The sequence below is a fragment of the Gopherus evgoodei genome, chromosome 10 (genome assembly GCF_007399415.2).
Source record: "Gopherus evgoodei ecotype Sinaloan lineage chromosome 10, rGopEvg1_v1.p, whole genome shotgun sequence".
In the NCBI taxonomy this organism is placed as follows: Eukaryota; Metazoa; Chordata; order Testudines; family Testudinidae; genus Gopherus; species Gopherus evgoodei.
The window spans coordinates 37,588,691-37,610,527 of record NC_044331.1 but is presented as its reverse complement, the minus strand read 5'-3'; the positions used below and the strand labels follow the sequence as shown (position 1 = coordinate 37,610,527).

General features: G+C 49.1%; 1 protein-coding gene across 5 annotated transcripts in view; it reads left to right on the top strand.

The window, feature by feature from the left end:
* Positions 1–21,837, top strand: part of LINGO1 (leucine rich repeat and Ig domain containing 1) — a 494,269-nt gene that overhangs the window by 406,133 nt on the left and 66,299 nt on the right. The gene's annotated exons all lie outside the window — the stretch shown is intronic.

Sequence of the window (21,837 nt, the reverse complement as noted above, 5' to 3'; positions counted from 1 at the left end):
GGCGGGTGCATGAAGCCTTCCTCCACGCGTTCTTACACGTCTGGGTGAGGAAGATATGGAACATGGTGAGTGGTGAGGGTGGTTACACAGGGGCTGCAGTGGCATTCTGTGACCCTATTGCTCTTCCTGAAGCTCCACCAGACATCGGAGGATATCAGTCTGATCACGCAGCAGCCCCAGCGTTTCATCCTGCCACCACATATCTTCTTGCCTACACCTCTGATCTTCCTGGCGCCACCTCTCATCTCGAGCATCCCTCCTGTCCTCACGTTCATGGCATCTTTCCTGTCATTTGATACCACGTCCTTCTACTCATTCAGATGAGCTCTTTCATTGTGGGTCACTTCCATGATTTCTGAGAACATTTTGTCTCGCATCTTCTTTTTTCTCCACCTTATCTGAGATAGCCTTCAGGATGGAGTAGGGAGACTTGAAAAATGTGCAGCTGCATAAGGGAGGGAAAAAAGGGAGAGAAGTATTTAAAAAGATACATTTTACAGAACAATGGTTATACTCTTTCACAGTGAACAACACTATTCACCTTACATAGCACATGTGATTTCACTACAAGGTCGCATTTTGCATCTTAATATTGAGTGCCTGCGGCTCTGGTGTTACAGATTTCACAGACGCAGGCCTGGGCATCAGAATTCAGCTTGCATGCGGCCATGGTAAGCCATTGTCTTTCGGCTTCTGCAGCCTTCATATACACAATGCCCTCTTTTCCCAAAAACCAAGCAAATCCCATTCAGTGATGCTTCTTTCCTGTTAATATGCAGCAGCAGAAGCCACACCCTCCCTCCAATTCTGTGGGATGATTGCTTTACCCCTCCCCCCAGCACATGGTTGGTATCATGGAAGATCACTGCTAATCTTCTCCTCCCACCCACCGCATTGCTGGTAGCAGGGAAGATCCCTGATAGCCAAATGCAAAAAAGCTCAGCGCTATTTCCCTCCCCCCGCTTGGCTATGTGCAAGGAAGGATTTCTTTTAAGCAACAGGCAAACAGCCCAGTAGGAATGGCCATCTCTGTCCCCTTACTTAAATTCCTGAATTTCAACCAGGTTACCATGAATGATATCACTCTCCTGAGGATAACACAGCGAGATAAAGAACGGATGTTTCTTGAATGCCAGCAATCACCGGGACCATACGCAGCTATGCTTTGTCATGCAATGATACCCGATTACTTGCTACATGCATGGCGTGGTAAAGTGTCCTACCATGGTGGACGGAACAAGGCTGCCTTTCCCAGAAACCTTCCACAAAGGCTTTTGGAGTACCTCCAGGAGCGCTTCATGGAGATGTCCCTGGAGGATTTCCGCTCCATCCCCAGACATGTTAACAAACTTTTCCAGTAACTTTACTGGCCACAAATGCATCCCAAGCCCTCATGGCAAATCAATCATTAAAAATCGCTTGCTTTTAAACCATGTTTTATATTTACAAAGGTACACTCACCAGAGGTTGCTTCCATGGCTTCACTGTCTGGGCTAGTGGCTTGGGAGGGCTGGGAGGGTAATTCCGTCTGGGTCACAAAAAGCTCCTGGCTGTTGGGGCTAACGGAGTGCTGTGTGCTCACTGCAAGGTCGTCCTCCTCTTCCTCCTCCTCCTCCTCATCTTCCCCCTCCGAAGAATCCTCAGCTGTGGTTGAGATTACAACCCCCACCTCGGAATCCACGGACGGGGTGGGGTAGTGGTGGCGCAGCCCCCTAAAATTGCATGCAGCTCAGTGTAGAAGCAGCATGTTTTCGGCCCTGACCCGGACCTTCCATTTGCTGCTTTGGTTTTCTAGTAGGCTTGTCTGAGCTCCTTAATTTTCACTCTGCACTGCACTGAGTCCCTGGTGTGACCTTTTTCTATCATAGCCTTGGAAATTTTTTCAAATATTTTTTCATTTCATCTTTTGGAACAGAGTTCTGTTAGCACTGAATCCTCTCCCCATATAGCAATCAGATCCAGTACTTTCCGTGTGGTCCATGCTGGAGCTCTTTTTCGATTCTCAAGAGACTGCATTGCTACCTGTGCTGATGAGCTCTGCGTGGTCACCTGTGCTGATCAGAGCTCCACGGTGGCCAAACAGGAAATGAAATTCAAAAGTTCGCGGGGCTTTTCCTGTCTACCTGGCCAGTGCATCCGAGTTCAGATTGCTGTCCAGAGCGGTCACAGTGGTGCACTGTGGGATACCGCCCAGAGGCCAATACCATCAATTTGCGGTCACACTAACCCTAATCCAATATGGTAATACCAATTTTAGCACTACTCCTCTCATCAGGGAGGAGTACAGAAACCGATGTAAAGAGCCCTTTATATCGATATAAAGGGCCTCGCAGTGTGGACGGGTGCGGCATTAAATCGGTTTAACGCTGCTGAAAACGGTTTAAACGCGTAGTGTAGACCACGCCTTAGTTTGTAGCAGGCTGGGGAGTCAATCAGACCTGCAGCGTGCTGAAAGCTTCACAGTGCTCTATATGTGGAGATTAAGAGTGCACTATGGAGCTTTTAGTCCACAGCCACAGGGTCCATACAGCAGGCTGAATGTACACCCCAGCTTAAGGGTTTGTGTAAACAAGCCCTAAGTGACTTGCTGAAGGTCACCTAGGAAGTTTGTGGTGGAGAAGGAAATTGAACCTCAATCTCTCTCATCTCAGACTACTAGCCTGACCACTAGACTATCTCTATAGACAGCAGGGCCAATGGCACAAATCTTAGAATCTCCCTGCAGCTTTTCATGCTGTCTGGATTTCCTAGCGCCTGATCCATAGCCCAGAGAAGTCAATAGAAGGACACCTATTAATTTCAGTGGGCTTTGGATATTCCCCCATTAGTCTACTTTTTGTAATGCTCTGGTAGGATGTGTATAGGTTTCAGCAACAATCATCCTTAAAACTCCTTTGCTATCAAAGGCTTTGGGACACAGAGGCAGCTGCTCTCCCTCAGGCTCTTGCAGGAGAGAAGAACGGGAGTAAACTGGTGTCATTTTGGTGTTTGCCCCTTGCTGAGTGACTCCAGCCTGCTGCTGCTGGGTATTAAAGCTCCAAGGAGGGAAAAACATGAATCGAGGGAGAGGAACAGGGGCATGGGGTGGAGTGGGGAGAGATCAGCACACGGAACGTCTTCCCCACTGCTGAGTGAAATTGAATGTGATCAGTGATGTATCCCAGCATCACAGACTGGAGAGCTTTCTTATCAGAAATGGAAAGAGGGAAATTTTTAAAAAAACTACCTTAAACTGGAAAGCAGTTTGAAAGCAGAGATGGTATTGCTCATAACGCCTATCCCGTTAATTATACCAGCACCATTCAGGGGAGGAATTCTTTCCCAAATGGTATCTGGTTTGTTTTCCCCCGCGGCGCTCTACTTCTCACTTTGACTCAGACTCTTTGTTAAACTTGTTAACAACCCTGCCTCTAACTACAAAGCTAGTAACCATGGAAGCCAGTCCCCCATAACAGAAGCTGAACTCCTCTGGAGGGAGAGGGGAATCCCTCCTCAGAGTCACTCATCCAGATTGGGCAGGCTTGATTCAGCTTATACTTAACACTGGCACAAATTGAGATTATCTCTATTGAAGCCAATGGAATTGCCCTAGCAAAAATACAGTGTAAATGAGAGCAGAGTGAGGCCTATTGTCTTTAATTGAGTTGTACCTGAATGGAATCTGGGCCATTTTCTTCCCTTGACCAGCGATGGTACCCAACTTATTTTTCATTGCACCAGGGAACACTGCAGTGGAGGAAGTCTGGGGCCAGTTCCTCAGCTGCTGCAAATTAGTGTATTGACTTGAAATGAGCTATCGCCATCTCTACCAGCTGACGATCTGGCCTCTGGTTGCACCATTGGTGTAGGAACACCAGAAACACCAGAACTCCCAGAAACCCTAGATCTGGCATAAATACTGACCTCTCCATTCACACAGAACAAAAGGGAGAGCAACTCCACATGCCTTTAGTGGAAGCCACATACACGCACTTCCACACTCAAGAAACCATGGGAACACCAGTGCCCTCACTAGAGAGGCCTTCCCTAAGCACCGTCTGATATACCCTCTGGCTTAGCCACCCACGTGCTCTCACTCAGATGAACCAAAGGAATTTCAGCCCAAGAGAGTATGATGGTTCTCTTAGCCCCCCATTTCTTGTTTCCTGGGAGGGTTATCTGCTTGCAGTAAGAGCTAGTCCCTCGCTCTCTCTTTCCACAAGCAATCCTGTATCTCTAGCCTAGGCCCTGTTCCTCCCCTAATTCCCCCAGCTCTGGCCTTGTCAGAACCACTCTGGCCTTTCCCCACTCATGCATCGCACACACGCTCTGCATCCCAGTCGCACCACCTTCAATCCCTGCAACTGGGGCTGCCCGAATGCTCTCGCTAGTGAAAAGCTTTTCGTGCGGCCGTAATCTTCCCCTCTGTTACCACATGGAACATCCCCTCCCTCCTTCCAGCTGGCTCTTGCCTGGCACTATCCGGCTAGCAGCGGAGGGGGTGGGAGTTGAGAGACACTGATTGTGCCTTTGCATTCAAAAAAAGATTCCAGGTGAAATAAACAAAGAAAAGAATTACCCAGCCCAAGTGCATCCTGATTCGTTCAAAAATACTTGTGCCCACCCTGATGCAAAGATGAGCAAGGAGAGAATGAGCAAGGAGTTAAGCAGTATTGCAAAGCCAGCTATTTATGGATGTTGCAGACTCCCTGCTCCTCCCCAATATCCTATTCCAGCCTTTAATTATCTGCAGTTATTTTGTGCTGCATCTCTCTTGGGGAAAGCACCCAGGCCTTGCTAGCGACGTTGGGAAAGTTCCACCCCATGCACCAGTTGGCACCGATACTCACTTCCTCTGTCCAAGAACAGGGTGCTATGAGCTCACAGATCTACGGATCGGCTCGGTTTGCTCTTAGGAAGGGCAGCAGATGTGGCCTCAAGGACAGGGAAGCATATTTAGTGAGGAGAACCCCTCCAAGGGTTACTTTCTTGGAGAGAGATGGAGGGCAAGAATGAATTGACTGGTCAGCATCCTGTTTTCTCTTCGGAGATAGTGGGCATTGCCACAAATGCATGTCTCTTGTTACTCATCTGACAAGTTCTCCCAGCTGCCAACTTGCTCCCGGGTAACAGGAAAACTCCCCTTGTGCATTTCTAAAACCTCCATAAAGATGGTGTTCTGGCACTATAAGAACTTCAGTTAATCCACTAATAGTCTTAGAGTAAGTCGGCCAAACAAGAAAAGAGCTGGGAATAATCTCAGATGCCTCAACCTGCCTGGTTGTAAATGAAACCAGCTCCTTCCTCCATACAGTACAGCCTCTATCCCCACCTTCCTGAAAGCTTTGCACTCAAGTCACCCACTTCTGGTACTTTTCCTGGCCCTCTTGGGGCAGAACTAGATGGTTTTTGGAGACCAGAAGAGAAGTGCAACCCTCTTTTGCCTCCCCACTGCAAAGGAAAACAGAAGTTAAAAGAGCCAGCAACACAACTCCATGCCCTTCCCACCTGGAAGCCGACTGGCTGGCAGCCAGGCTGGGAGGACTGGTAACTGAAGCTTTTTTCAGACCTCAGCTGCAAGCTGCATTGGTTGGTTTGGATGATTTAATGAGAAAAGGTCTCATCATTGCCCAGCGTGATTAGGCAGATAAAGAAAAGCAGAGACAGCATGAAGAGACACGGGAAACCTCCCCAGCGCACTCAGCCCCTTTATCTTAAACTGCAACCCCCTCTGCTTGCAGCAGGAACAGTATGGAGCATTTACAGAGGGAGAAGGTACTGTTTGTTTCTAGGTGTCAGTGTGGTCTAGTAGTTGAAACAGGAGCCAGGGATTGGGGTTCAATTCCTACCTCTGGTACTGACTCACTAAGTGACCTGGAGGAAGTCACAGCCTTTCTGTGCCTCAGTTTGCTCATCTCTAAAGTGGGAATAATAATACTTTATTTACTTCAAAGAGGTGTTAACAAAATGGTTGCAAAGCACTTTGGGTGAAAGATGCTGGGGGGGCAACCCTTCACTGGATTCATTGTGGTTGCTATGACCATCCCCCTGTCCTATTAAAGGGAGTGCAGATCATTAGGTTGGAAGCAAGTTATTTCTATGCAGAGGCCAGATATGACATGGGCTGTACCCCAGAGCCTAGCTCGTCTCTATAGGGTATGCAGTGACTGGATATGATTCAATGCCAGAGATAGTATCAGAGTTCCCCTATAGACTACCTAGGCTCACTTCCCTGGAGAAGCCATTCACAGCAGCGGGCGATGTTGATCTCAGACTCGCTGATATGTTGCTTATGGGGTCTCGAGGATGGTGGATTTCTGAAAGAATACAGGCCTGTCACAGAATATGTAGGGCTGCCATCGTACCTGGCTGCGTGTCCATCGATGTTTGTTCGCTGCTCTGTCTTAGTGACCATCTGTTACCAGCATAGGAGTGTTTGATGCTGTTGGCTGGCCGACGGCCAAGCTCTCACAGTGGCACACGGCAGCAAGAGGGCACACGGTGCCTCTTTACTCCTTTTTGCCCAGCTCAGGCTGTGCTGTGAGCAGGGAAGCAAATTCCACAGATTCGCTTGGTTCCCTCCTCCCAAACTTTGCACAGGTGAGCAGAAGGGGGCAGGGCTGGCTCCAACCCCTCAGCATACAGGTAGGCAAGGTGATGCTCTGCTAGGTGTGGGCCTGGTGCTGGGCAGGATGGAGGCCAAGAGGCAGATTGTAACTCTCCAAGTCATGCTTTGCTTCCCCATCTGCCCCTGAACCTGGGCTGGTGGCTAGGTGGTGGCTGAGCCCTGAGTGAATGTGTTCCCCGTGTGAGAGTGTTCAAAGATCACTGCATCAGCGTATGATTCATTGGTTGTTAGGGCCCCTCACAGGGTTCAGATGAGGCATTTCTGATTGTTAGTTCCAAGGATATGGGTAAACACCCTTCTGCCTGTCTGAGGGAATCTATTGCCCAAATCATCCTCTGTGCTCTCAGGCTGCTTCTACATGCACTACACAAAATCCAGCAGGCCAGAGAGACTGTCACAGAATGCCTGCGTGGCTGACCCTCACCGCAGCCATCGCACAATGCCAGATGCCCTCCACTTACTGCTCTCTCTATAGCAGCCCTCAGGAAGGCACATGATGTCCCTTCCCACCCAAGCTGGGGGTTGGTCCAAGCCTTGGCTTTGAGCTCTTCTGTGTAATTTCTTTCTAGCTCCGTTCTCCTCCTCCTCTGAAGCCCTGTCCCCCTTTCTCCCAACTCTTGAGCTCTTGGCCTTGTCTCCCAGCCTACTGTTTTGCCTACCCCCGTGACTGAGGGCTGTAGCTGCTGGAGCCAGGCTGTTTAGACTATGTTTCTGTTCCAGCGGTCGGGGAATGCATGGGGGTTTTGACGGATCATGCAATTTCCTAGGAAATTTCTCTGTGTTTAAAGTGCTCTTTCAGGCGGAGACATCACTTTTAAAAAATGACTGGATGCTGCAGCTGTCATATTTTTTCATTTAATAGTCATAACAAGGTGGGGGGGCTCCTCCCTTTCTCCGCTCTTGGGAAGGCAGCTGTGCTCTGTTTTAACTTTGAACATCCCTAGGAAAAACACAGCCACCGCCCACCCCCTCCAGTATGTTTTTAAATAGTACAGCTACCTTGGGGACAGAGCTGGGGAGGCAGCTGAACAGGCTGTAGACAGGAAGGATAACTGAGTCCCCTAAATGGTTTGGAACCCACACACCATCCTAGGATTTGGGTTAAGGATGGACCCCCAAATGGCCAGTATCTTCATGTGAGGCCTGATTCTGAGTAGAGCTGAACACCTGCCAATCTCAGTGAAAAGTCAGTGTGAGGTCTGGGTGCTCAGAGTGCAACAGGATCAGACCCTTCCATGGCTAGAACATCAAGTGCTCAGCACCTGTCACTGTGGCCAGATTTTCCAAAGAGCTCGGCTTCCATTTAGGACCCTAAATAAGGGCTGGATTTGGCTTAGCTCCCAACACACAACCAATCTGCTGAGCTTTTTGGTAAATCAGGCTTATAGCTTCAAGCCCACTTTTATTTCGATCACTGGATTTTTAACATTCCTTTCCATTTAGCAACACTCGTAGCTGTCAGCGTTCCTGCCTGCCCTTCTAGTCACATGGGGAAACGCTGCCTTCTCCCAGTGTGGGGGCCAGGGAGGGCTGCAGTGCCTTGAGCAGCTAGACTGTCGGTAGAATCTGAAGGGGTGGCAAAGACACTGTTTTAGGCCTTGTCTTGGGGATTTGCCCCTAGTCCAGCCATTGGTCAGCCAACCAGTGGTGGAGCTGCAGCAGTACACACCCCTAAAGGAAACGGAAGCTGCCGTTTGCACGAGGCAAGTTCCCCTGGTTTCAGAGAACTCCATTAGTGCAAGTAGCAGCTTTACGCTGTCTACATTAGGGGACTTTCCCCAGTGCAGCTAGACCCAGGTCGGGAATCAGGACAACTCTATCACGGAAATGATGCCTTAGAAATTCCTTCTCTTCCAAATCCTTTCGATATAAGTCAGTATCAGACGTCAGCCTCAAAATTCTGAGACCAACAGCTCCTGTCCCAAATTTTCCATCCGGCCAGATTGTCATTCTTTGCTCAGCAAAGGCAGAGGGAGCTGCAGGTCACTCTGGAGGTGCATTTAGGTCTGACACTCAATGAGCAGGGACAGCTGTGGGGAGGATTCAGGCACACTAGCAGAGGTGTTGAGCCAAAATGAGATTGGCATAGCCAGAAATGCTGCAGGTCAGGATCATGGTGTGTTGTCTGAGTTAGCTAGGTAGGTTTGCACCAGGCTCTGTTCAGGCTATTTCTAGCACTAAGAAATGATCTCAGTCTCTCGTTTACATGAACCCTAAATTTTTGCAACACAAAATGCTTTATAATTACTCATTCAAAGCCCCACAAGATTTTTACATGTGGATGTATTGCCCTTCCTCTTAATTGTTCACCCACTGATCATCTCTGCTTCCATTCAGGAAGATTCTCCCCTCTCTCCCACACCTTGTCTCTTAATGAGTTTGCTGTACTCTCACCTGATTAGCGGATTTGAAATATAGTCTTCAGCTTCAAGATGGGGTTTCTTTGCTCTGCTGGCAGCTTTTTAGTATGTAAATCCCCTCTGAATCAAATCCAGGGCAGCAGTCTTGGTAAGAACTACTTTTCCTGGAGTTGTAAGCATTTTAGGGGCAATTCTGGCTCGTCTTGGTACCTGGCCTCAGCATCTGCATTGTCTTCCTCATCACAGAAATCCTGTACCCTGGCCTTTCTTCTTCCTCTCCTGTGACCTCCTCTCTGCATTTCCTTATTCATAAACAGGGAGCCTAGTTTTCCATGATAAAAAAAAAAATTCTCCAATAAAAAAACCATAAGAATCTGTGTTTAAAATGAAACTCTGAACTTTAGATTCCCTTGCCACAATATACACAGGTATCAGTTGAACACAGTGTTTTACTGATACACAGTAGAACCCTGTTTATCTGAACCTCCATATTAATTCTATTAACCGAACCAGGGCTGACAGCCCCGGGAGCTCCGGCTGAAAGCCCCGAGTGGTGGGACTTTGGCTCTCAGCCCCGGTTCAGTTAATATGGAGAGCTGAATAATGGAGTCTTGGATAAATAGGATTCTCTGTAAAAAACGCAAATTCCACTCTTTTTTTGTTAGTGCAGCAAACAGATTTCTAGGTTCCTTGCTCATAAAGCAGGTCACCTTTCTCACACTGTCCTCTTCCTTACTGGCTGCGTACACACCTGACTCTCCTCCTTCATAACTTCCTCAGCACTTGCACTTCCTTCTTCATAGGGAGGGGTGAGTAGTCTCCTTCCTCACACCTTCCTCTTCCTTTTCCTCTTCGGTTTTCTCCGTTCCCTAATCTGCCTCACAATGAGATCTCCTTCCTTTTCCTCTTTAACTTCTTCACCCAAGTTTGCTTCCTCACATGGAGTTTCCTTCCATGTATCTGGCTCTGCCTTCTCCCTCCTTTCTTCAGTACCCAACTAGCCTTCCTCACACCACCCTCTTCATCTCTCTCCTTCCTTCAGAACCTGACTGTCTCGAAGGATTTGTTGAAGTAGCGATCCCATCTCTGGGGCAGCAGCGACTAGATTATCTCCTGAGGTCCCTTCCAACCCTGATAATCTATTAAAAAAAAAAAAAAAAGCAAAATGGAACAGCGCTGGGCTGCGCCATTCCTGCCCTAGTGGTGGTGAGGGGAAAAGATGCTGTGAGCATCCGAGATTCAGGGCTTCATACCAGTGAGGGTATTTACCCACCAAGGGGGGCAGGGGGGAGCTGTTGCCTGGAGCACACTGAGTGTGGGGTGGAGGGAAAGCTGGTGCTGGGCGAGCGGAGATGCTTGGCACTAAATTCTCCACAGGACATTGGTGGGGTAACTCGGGGGAGGTAGGAGAACAGTGTGTGGGGCGCCTCTCTCTAGAGCAGGGATGCACTCAGGGAATGCTGGGGACTAGCTGAAGAGGTGGCTGACACTGGGTGGGCACTAGTTGTTTGGAAAGGAATTAGATCAGTGTGTGACTGCAGAAGAAAGAAGCAGGCTTGCAAGCTGCCTCCACTGTTAGCACTGGGATGATGTCACCTGTGACCCAGGATGAGGCAGGCAGGTGGCTGCAGGACGTGAAGTGCCACGCATTAGGGCTCAGTGATAATGTAAAAAGATGTACATCAGGCACTGGGCCAGACACCACATTCAGCTGCATTGTATGACTCCACCGCCATCTCAGGGTGACCCCACATCTCTCTGAGTGTCACTGAGCTTTGTGGGGCCCCCACACTGGGGTGTATGGCACCATGAGGGAAGCTGGTTGTGGGGAGCCCTGCAGAGGAAGCGTTCAGCTTCTCAGTAGGGGATGGGTAATCCCTTGCCTTGCTTGCTAGTGCCCCCTTCTGGCTGATTAAGGAGCTGCATTGACATGCCTGGAATTGAGCCCCAGCCAGCTCAACTGGAAGAGCAGCAGCTCCCACACTGGGTGCAAAGCAGAGAGAATTGGGGGGAATCTTCTGAAACCATGAGCCCTGGGGTGGGAACAGAGAATCTATGTCTCTCCCTCAAATCTGCCCCCCATACACACCCACCCAACCCCTGCACCCCAGGCCACACTGTGTAGAACCCTGCAAGCTCTCACTGTGCCTGTGGGGAGGGGGAAGCCACAAGTATCTGAGCTGAAATCCCCATTCCCTCCCTTGTCTGCTCTGTGCTGCTCCCACACCCCTTGCCCTTGCTGATGATGTCTGATAACTAGGCCAGCTGGCCTCTGGGGACTTGATTTCCCAGAAAGCACTGAGCACGCTGGCTAAAGTCCTCACAGTGGAGGAGAGTGCCCATGGGAGGTGGGCCAGGCAAGCGAGGGAACTCCTTGGCAAGGGATGGCTACTTTGCTGGCCTAGGCATCCCGGGAAGAGCTCCATCTTGGTTATCAGGCCTGTGTTTCCTTCCAGAAGGTGGGGAGGGGAAAGGCTGCCCCTGGATCTGGCAGAGACAAAGGAGGGAAGATAGGATACTGACTCAGCCTGTGCCACTTACTCCATCCCCACATGTCCGTGATGGGCAGGTGTTTGAAACTGCCTCCCCTAGAGCAGCGAATTGTACACCCAGCTCCACTGATACTCAGTGAAACATGACCTTTCCCCGCTGAGGGGAGTCTGAGCAGGCAGGGATGAGGCATGAGTTAGAGCAGCGTAGCAGCAAGAGCTGCCTTTCTGTGCTCCGATTAACACTGGCAGGGCTGATCACACCTGCCTTGCTGGGATGGATGACTTCCTCGCAGATCCCCGTGGGGCTCAGCACCTCGCTCCCCCAGCGCTGACCCCTGTGTGCTGGCACATGCAGAACACGTGCTTTGGCAGCGTGGGACAGGAGAGCCCACCTTCCTGGGGGAAATCACCAGCAAGAGTTGAGCTTCCATTTCCTGCCTCATTTCCCTTCCCTCTCCCTCTTCTTCTGTATTTCTCCCCCTCTCCTGCTGGCAATGATCAAGTGCCCCTGTAACTGGGACACTCCACATGTAAGCAGCGGGAGAAACCAGTAGATCCCAGTTAGCTGCTTCCCCCTGCATCCAGGCTCCTTGCTTGATGATTGTGTTCACATGGCTCCTTCTCTAAAGAGCAGCTGATGCTGCAGCTCTTTAGAAAGAGGAGATAAGACTCCCTGATACAATCCAGAGCAAGGCACATGGCCATTTCCTTCAAGGAACTGCCTTTGTCAAGGTAACAGTAGAGAGGAGAATGGAATGTGATGATCCTGTCAAGGAAAGGGAGGGAACTAAACTAGCACAAGGCTCACGTTGGGCCAGGGCTAGGGCTTATGGGGCCTTGTATTGTCTAACGCATAGAGCCTGGTTGTGAGGCTCCACAGCCTCCTAAATCCAGAAGTCAGGAAGGGATGCTGAAGTATAACTTCCCAAGCCGATGAAGGAAATGAGGGCAATATCTTTCCAGGCTGCTATGACATCACAAGAGGACCACGCTGTACAAATTGGGAATCAGTCCAGGGTGATTTCCACCTCAGTGCCATGACATGCCAGCGCATTGTCCCATCAGACCCCATCCTTTGCTCCCAAGGGTGAGTACTCATCCCTCAGCCACGCATGCTCCTCAGCCCTCGGAACGAGGAGGAGATGTAAGGGATTCCTGGGGAGGGGTGTGGTCCGGAGGATATTTTTATTTATTTTATTTCTTTAGATTTAAGTCATGGTTAACAAAAACAGATGCCTGCACAAGAGCTCTACTCGTCCTGACTCTTAGTCTTATGCTAACATGATACGCCCAGCAGCGTTAATAAACAAACACTCAATGGGAACAAATTAACTCCATGCTGCCAATGAATCAGCTGCAGCAAAGCTCCCTTCCAGCCTGCCTCATCTCCAGCCATCTACCCTGAAGCTTAACCAGGAACCCTGTCAAATACCATAGCAGAGGTTCTAGTCCCAGTTCTTTCACTCCCTCAATACATGACCTGGGGCTAATCACCTGGGCCTGACTTTTCCCAACAGGCCATTCATTTTGGTTGCTGACACAACCCCACTTGGGAAACGAAGGCCTTACCCTCTCCAGTTGGAAAAGCCAGGCCTGACTTGCACCAATTTGTGCCTCGGTTTCCCCAGCTATAAAACGTGGAGAAGGATACTTAGTGCTTTGCGACCCATGGCAGGGTGGCTCCAGAGGTGGAGTGCTAAGTAGGGTTGCTGCTGCTGGTACTACCACTTGGAACAGCAAGGGAGGGAATTGCCCAGAATGCTGCAGTGGAGTGGGAAGGATCAGCTTGGCCACATGGATCTGCATGGAGGAAATGAGAAAAGGGGAGGTGTCCATCCTGTGGTGCTAATTGGATGATACTTTCTCAGTTGATCCTAACCTGTAAAGATTGAGTCAAAAACACTGCCTGGAGGAACCAGGTTGTTTGTTAAACTGACTTTGTGCTGCCTCATTAAGCCTGTGTAATTGAAGGAGTTAATTGATTATCAGTAGCTTCGGTTCCTCTTCTCTCACCTACAAGGGGACAGTCAGTGATCAGGTGACTCAGGCTCACCTGTTAGATGACAGGTACTCGAGGGACACTAGATACAGGGCAGCCCTGTTAATGCTTTGGATTCAGAAAAAAACCAGTGGTGTTTCTGTGAGTGCCAGTACAGTAGTGCCCTGGCATTGCCAGCTGGACTCCAGCAGCATGAGCTTCCCCACAGCAGTGCCATGTCAGCTCTAGCTTTGGGGCTTTTTAAGCATCAAAGGCAGTTCTTGTTATTCTGCAGTTAGCTGATCATGTCCTGAGCTGTTTTGTTTTCTTAAAGCACTAGGGATCTTTGGTTGTTTCTGGTTTCCTCACCTGTTGCTTTTGTGTGTATGCTTTTTATTGGTGTTTTTCTTTGGTATTTTTGCTAATATTCTTGACTGATTCTTTAATGGGTTGTGAAATTCAAGGCTCAGAACAAGATGCTTCATTAGTCACAATGTAATCAAGGATTTCTGTATGTTTCCCTGCCTGTGAGTGCCTGTCCTTGGGCACATGCGCCTGTGAATGAGAGGAGGGGGGCGGGCTGCACACCTGTGGTGTGTGTTTGTATGTATGTGCAGGATATGGGTGCTGCTCATATGTTGATTTCTCCCTCTGGAAGCATGAGTGCTGGAAGGGCTGCAAAAAGTGGGAGGCACTACGCAAGCCCCAGGGGCCAAATCGGAATGGTGTTGCAACTCCGTGTACCAGGTGCAATGCCACTCCCTCACATTTAGCCCAGGTGCCTCTCCATTGCGACGGAGGGGCTACCAGACCAAATTTGCATGAGCAGTGTTGTGACTTGGTGCACTGGATCACACCACCACTCAGATTTGGCCCAGCCTTCCCGCTGTCTTGCCAGCAGGGAAGGAGCTCTGCCATTGCAGCATCCAGCTGTGGCCAGGAGCCTAAGTGGGGGCTGGGCCTTCTGAGCCCCCCTCCCTTTGTTCCATCAAGTTCTCAAAAGCAGGAGGCTATGGCCCTCCCCGCCCCCAACCTCTGTCTCACGTGCCTACATGTGGAAGGCCAAGCCTACATGTGTGAGTGCGCAGAGGAATGCTCTTGGTCTCTCATGCAAACATCCACACACTGACTCACATTCACACCTCTTCTGTAGCTCACCTGTTGTTAGAACCTGTGTTGTGATGCCCTGTCTCCCTTTAATAATGCATCACAGACATTCATGACGCCAAACTCTTCTGGGACTGGAAATACCCTGGGAAATCTATCCTAGAGAGTTTGGGGGTTGCAAGCAATGCAGGAGTCCATAATCTACTCCTAAGGCCTCTCAACAAGATATGTGTCCCCTTGACGCAAGATCAGTATATGTGGTTCTTAGCATCAGCCTTTCCCCCAGGGTGAGTAGTGAAGGTGCTGTGCTGTTGAAGGTGCCATCCCTCAAATGAAGTCCTGACCATTTGTTCTCACTAAAGATCTGATGGCAGATTTGTAAGAGTCGGGTCAGTAAACCTTGTGTCCTGGTCATATTCCACCTCTGGTAGGAGGTACTTGGCAGCCATGTAAACCAGCTAGAGACAGAGAACTATATTCTGCCTCCTGCTGCCTTCCCCAGGCAGTTTCAACTAGTTATTGAATTCCTCACTTCCTATTGTCCCATAGAGTGGTGTTGTGTTGTGCTCTGCTCAGCAGCTGCTGTGCTCCACCCCAGAGGTGGCTGCATTTCAGTGGTGAGAGAGGCGATTCTGCTGCTGTGTTTGGCTTTCTAATATTCTGCTAGGTTTATTTGTAATGTATTAGGAGGATCGTATTCTAACTGGTGGTCTTGGTGGGGCCATCTTGGTGGGGCTGGTGAGAGAATTGCAAACACTCATGTTAATTGTGATGACGTTCGTAATGTTTCTGACCTGTTTCGGAATCCTTCTGATGAAAATCCCTGGGCTAAATCCTACCCTGCCTTCAGCCCATGTGTATCCCCACTGAATTTCAGCCTGCACTGAGATTCCATGGGGTTGAGTCAAAAGGTGGATTTGACCCACTATGTGTAAGTCTCTGTTAGTATCAGGAACAAGTTTCTAGGCTCTTTCAATAATGCTGAGAAGAATCCTGCTTGGAAATGATGGAACTCAGATGGGATATTGTTGTGTCAACTCATAACCAAGCAATGTGAGAACACCTTGGTTTGCGCTGCATATCTGGACTTTATCCATACTACCTGCAGCTCTTGGGTTTGGCAAATATGGCTTGAGAAGGGACTTTCTTCCCGAAGTGTGGGGTTTTTGGAGGTGCTGTGGTCAATGCAATATGCCCTTTGTTCTTTCATTGAGTTTCTGTCTGAGTAAGTTTGATCCAGCCCCTAGCCAGGAAGTTCAGAGTAAAGCTGGGCAAAAAACAGCTTTCCCAGCCCACTAATATTTTCAAGAGTTTGACATTTTTCCCATCTTGCAGTGGGATGAAAAGTCAAAACTTGAAAGTATTCGCTAACAACAACTAAATGAAATCATTTGGATCAATCAAGTAGTTTCAAAACATTCAAAACCTCTGTCTCTTTTTGTAACTTTTTTCAGTCTAATCTGCTTACATTTCTAAACGAAAAGTTGTTTGGAAGCGAAAAGCTGGAAGTTTTCATTTCAGAAATGTCGAAACAAAATATTTTGATGATTTTGAAACTCTTTTTTACACAATGCTTTTTGGGGTCAGGAAATTCATCAAAACCAACCCTGTTTTATGAACACGTTCAGCTTCGACAAATTGGCATTTTTCAACAAAATTCTTGGCCAGTTCTTCCCCAGAGTTACCTTGAAGAGGAAAAATAATAGAGTGGGGGGAAAAGATTAATGGAGCTTTTCTGGAATCTCATAAAAGCTTCTGGCTGGTACTTTCTATATCCAAATCACTTCACCATTCATTATTGTCCTCTAGCCATGTGCTTTCTAATGCAACTTCTCTTGGGTTCTGCTTTCTGCAGCTAGCCATGTGTTCTGGAACCCCCAGGTTTGGCTTGTCACTGAGTCAGTGTGACACTCCCCATTGTCACAGTATTGGAGTGAACATATTCTCACACCCACTGCAGTGTAGGGACGAGTTCCACCCACCGAAGCCTTGCTGTGCTGGTAACTGTACAAGCAAGTCACTTAGCACCCACACGGTTCCACGCGCTATATATTCAACTCTGAATACACCAATAGAGCCTCAGAAATAAGAGCTCAACAAGGAATATTTACTTTGCTGTTGAATTATTTAAGCAAACAGAAGAGGACAAAAGAATCAAAGAGAATCTGGCCCGACCAGGGCCTTTTACTGAGGTTTAGCCAGGTGGGCCAAAATGCCAGGGATTCAGTTTGTCCTCTCTTGTTTTCTTAAATAACTCAACAGAAATGTAAACAGCACCTGATGATGGCTTTATTCTGCAGCAGCAGCCGAGTGCTCTGTGGTACCAGAGCATCTGAGAGTCGCTAGTGTATCTCTCCTTCCAGCACAGCTGTGAAGTCAGGCAGTATCATATCCATGGAGAATGGAGGTACAGAAGAATGTACGTGACTGAGTCTAGGTCACACAAGAAGTCTATGGCAGCAGACATTGACCCTAGTATGGACTGATGCCTTAACCCAGCATTGCTCTCGCTCAGTATCTCCTGCATGCAGGCTCTGCAGACAGCTCCAGAGGGCTCTCAGGAACTCTCTGTTCAAGTGGGACCTTCTCTTAGGAGTTTGTGGTACAGCCCACCACCATAGACTTTCTGGGTATATCTGTGCTGCTATTAAAAACTTGCACCTGGCCCGGGCCAGCCGACTTGGGTTCACGGGGCTCAGTCTAGGGGACTCTTTAACTGCAGAGTATTTTCAGGCTTGGGCTGGGACCGAGGCTCTGGGACCCTACAAAGTGGGAGGGTCCCAAAGCTTGGTTGCAGCCCAAGCCCAAATGTCTCCACTGTAGTTAAACAGCCCCTTGGCCCGAGCCAGCTGGCATGGGCCAGACACACGCTCTGAGACTTATTTTTTGGCAACCCCTTTGCCTTCCTCACCCTGGGACTATCTCATGCCGTGGATGCTGGCAGTAACAGCCAGAGGGGAGGAAAACAAGGCCGGAGGAGGAAGCCGTCGGTCCCTACCTTCGTTAGTTTTAGCTGACAAGATCTTTATAGGAGCGACATGACACCTGGTTTCCTCTTTATAAATTCAGTAATTTATGAAAGGTATAAAAGACAAAACAGCCTTCTGGATAAAGCCCATGATGCGTGCGCTCTGGGTATTAGCCAAACGGGACAATGAGTTACACTTGAATAACACGCAAAGATATTTACTCTCTCCCTCTATAAATTATTAAGAGGCTTTTTGCACATAATTACACGAGCTTTTATGTTTCTCACTCCCTGCTTTTAATCCTTTTTGGAAAGGCGCCAGTCACTTATGACAGGGGCTGAGCAAACAGCAAGTGTTACAGCTGGGTTTTAGGGTCATTAAAGAGAGCAATAGTTACAGGGGAGGGTGCCAGCTATGGCTGAACCTGCCCCGCCTACGCAGGGCACAATGTGCAGGACAATGGAGCAGGTCAGCAACCACTTATACTGTGGGCTGCTCCTCAAGGGGGAAGAGGGTGTGTTTGAGCCGCCCCTGCTGCCTTTGGAGAATGTCAGCAGCAAACGGGCTCTTGAGCCTATAGAGCAAAAAAACCCCAAACCAAAAAACCCAGTCTGTGCCAAAGAGGGAAACCTGGAATAGCCAGGGTTGTGGTTTCATAGCAGCCAGCAGAGCTGGCCAAGCCAGGTGAGGTCCCTGGGTATGTAATAACAGAGAACACTAGACCAAGGTGCGATAGGCAGAGCTCGGTTTTGAGTCCCAGACCTGGAAGAACAAAGGGCAATGCTGTGGGCATGCCCAAGTAGTGCAATAGATTTTAAGGCCAGACGGGACCATTCTGATCAGCTAGTCTGACCTTCTGGAGAACACATGGCACTGAATTCCCCTGTATTAAGCCCATAACTTCCAGCTGAGCTAGAGCAGATCTTTTTGAAAGAGATCCAGTCTTGATGTAAATAAAGTCTTCAAATGATGGGGAATCTGCTGCACCCCTGTTACTATCCCATCCATCACCAATTCATGAGAAGGAATTAGAACCTAGCATATTTTGCACCCTAATCTTACCCCTACACCAACAAGCCACTTGCTGAGTTTCATTTCTACCTGCTGGGCTTTGAACTCTGATTTGAACCTGGGAGCTCAGCACTATAAGTGGAAATCACACCCATACACCATCCGAAGCACCTAGCCTTTGTTAACTGTAGCAAGGGGTGCTACAGCTTAGGAGTGTGGCGCCTTGGTAGAGCTGTCTGGGGCCCCAGGACTGAAAGGAGAAGAAATGCTGCAGATCAGAGCATGAGATGATTGGCAGAGCTGTGGGGAGGAGAGTTGACACATTAGGATTGAGGTACATGGGCAGATCTAGGGGATGGGGTATTGTTGCCTTGGGATGTCATGGGTTGGGATTGAAATATACTGGCAGAGTTATCGGGATGGCACATTGGGGATACCAGGGGATACCTTGGGTTGGGATTGAGGTGCCTAAGCAGCTCTGGGCAATAGAGCATTGGCCCATTGGGATAGCAGGGGATGCCTGGGGTTAGGATTGAGGTGCACTGCAAAGCTGGGGTGTTGGCCCATTGGGATAGCAGGGGATACCTTGGGCTGGGATTGAGGTGCCTATGCAGAGGCTGAGTGCTGGCAGTGAATTAATCTAGTCCAGCCATAGCAATAAACCTTTCCCCCAGTGGGGTTTCTCACAGAGCGTTATTCAGGTTTTAAGCTTCCCCGGCTGTAATAGAAAAAGGCAATAACATGTTTTTACATAAACAGAAATCACAAGACAAAGGGCCAGCAGCCCCGCTAGCTCCAAAGCAGGACTCTGGCTACCCAGAGACGCCCCTGTTTCTGGCTCCCATGAGGTGAGGTTTCTCCTAGAACTCCCAGTGAGTTCCTTTTAGGGCCTTCAGCTACCAATCCTGCCCTACCCCTGCAGGGAAGTTAAGCATGGTGCTAACTCCCTGTCTGCTGCTGTTCGCGCATGGATGCTTAGCAGCAGTCCAGAGCAAGCTTTAGGGGCTGCATGGGGGGCTGCTGCTCTTCCTATTGCCCCTGCGGATTTCACCGAGGTGGCTGCGAGAAAGTAAGTACAAAGCAGACTCCTTTTTTTAAATTGCTCTCCCGTTGTGCATGTGAATCAATGATCTGCAGATGTAATTGGGCATGAAAATGTCACTAAGCAGCTGTTTACATGTGCAGTGTATATTAAGTGAGCATGTATGTGTGTGAAGTAACAATAACTATGGTTATTACTAAGATTTATTGTAAGGATCTGAAAGCGCCCTGCAACTATTCATAGGTGTAGCCTCACAACACACCCTGGAAGGTAGAGACATGGGAATATCCCCATTCTACAGATAGGAAACTGAGGCATGGAAACGGTCTGTGCCTTAGCAAGTCAGCGGCACAGCCAGATCTGACTGCAAATTTTCTGGTGCCAAATCCTATCTTTTAGCCATAACAGCAACCCAACCTTCCCATCCCCCCACCTCTCTTCAGTGCCTTTGATGAGTCCACTAGGAGGAGAGCCAGCTGCTCAGCTGGATTCACAGGTTCACACCTGCCCAGAGCAAGATCTGATATTAACAAGCAGCTGACACCCTTAGTCCTGGACTCTGAGCAGCACAAAGCCCCACCTTGGCTCAGCTCCCAAGACAGCAGCCACAAGAGCTTCCCAGCAAATTCTGTGAACATTCCCTGTCAGAGGGGCTCCAGGCCAGCCTCTCTGTGTGTTTGGCAGGATCTCCTGGCTCCCCAGGGGCACAGTAATATCCTACATCCTGGGCCCTATGGAAGTCCGTGATGGTTCAGACCACAGCTGCTGTCCTTTTGCCCCAGCAAAGCGTGTGGATTTTGGCAGGAAGTGGGATGGGGAAAGTGGCCAGGTGCTGTCTCTGGTCACAACAGCAAAGGTCTAGGGAGTGGCCTGTACCAAGTCAGACACAGCTTGAGGGCCACTGCTCCTCTGGTTTCTTCACTCATGGGCAAATCCAGCCCCTTCTGGCGCAGGCCAAAGCTTCCCCAGAAGCGTAAAACAGATTGGATCAAGGAGGGTGTCCTCAGAAGGTTTGCAGCCCTCTCTAGGGTGGAGCCAGCTCCAGGGGATTTGCCTGTGTGGAGATAGTGGGATCTGATGCTAAGCCACGTCCATACCTCCCACTGCTAGGGAGAAGGATTTTTCTACATGCCAGCTCAGCTACTGTGGCTGGACAATGGGGGTGGTGCTGGCCCTTGGAGAGAAAGCTAATTCTAGAAAAGTCCTACAACAGGAGCCTGCTTCCCAATCCTTCACCTCGTCACGATCACATTTTCACTTCTGCCTCTTCTCATCCTTCTGGCCTTGCTTTGCTCCCACCCATTCTTCTCCTCTGAGCAGAGACCTTTCCATGCTTCACTCGCCCACGGCCAGCTCCTGCTCTATCAGCTGGGCTTTGTGTCCACATCTCTGTCCAGCTGTGACCGGTGGAATCCACACCTGTTTTAAACAGACAGGTGAGGAAGGTCTTTAATTCCAGCGTTAACTCTCCAGCCCCCTTCAACTCTTTGCTCTTTCCCTCAGCCACTTGGCGCTTGTTAGCTGTCCCAGTGAGACATTTCTTTTACCAGCTTCTAATCCTTCCCCGTCCAGCACGGTCTTTTCATTTTGGGCATTAGCACTGGATACGATTTTGATGTTCTCAACACATTTGTTCTAGTCCCCAGCCCTCTTCTCTTTGTGCTCAGAACTTTAATCATTGCTCTTTTGTCCCATTGCACGGTGCCTCTTCTTACGCTGTGCAGTTAAAAAGCTGTCACTCTCATAACTTCCTTGTACCAGAAATTATCTTTTGTCTATTGCATGTGGGCTACAATAGACACTGAGTTCTTACTGAGATGTTATTAATACCTTCTGTGTGTGTGTCAGTGAGCTTAAGAGTTTTCTGGAGCTTTTCTCCCCAGACCTTCATGCAGCATGTTGTTGACCAGTTGGACAGAACATATAGTCAGTCGATCTACTGAGCAGCAGAGAGAGGTTTGCATTAGCATATACTGTTTCCTTCCGCTGCTAATTCTTTCATAATTAAGGCCTTGGTCCCAGACACTTGGGCATCTGCTGAATTCCCCTTTGAAGTATGTCAGATTTTGTGCACCTGACATTGGGCATCCAGGCCAGCTGTTGGGTAATCTGGACGCACTGAGTCCCGGTCACACTCCAGCCCCTAACATACCTCCCAAAAGACGCCCTGATTGACACCCTTGTATCATGTTGGAGAAGAGTGGGAAGGAGAAGAGAGAGCTTTGCGGTGGGTGTTCCTCTTTTGTTTTCACCTCTTGTCTAATTTCCTAT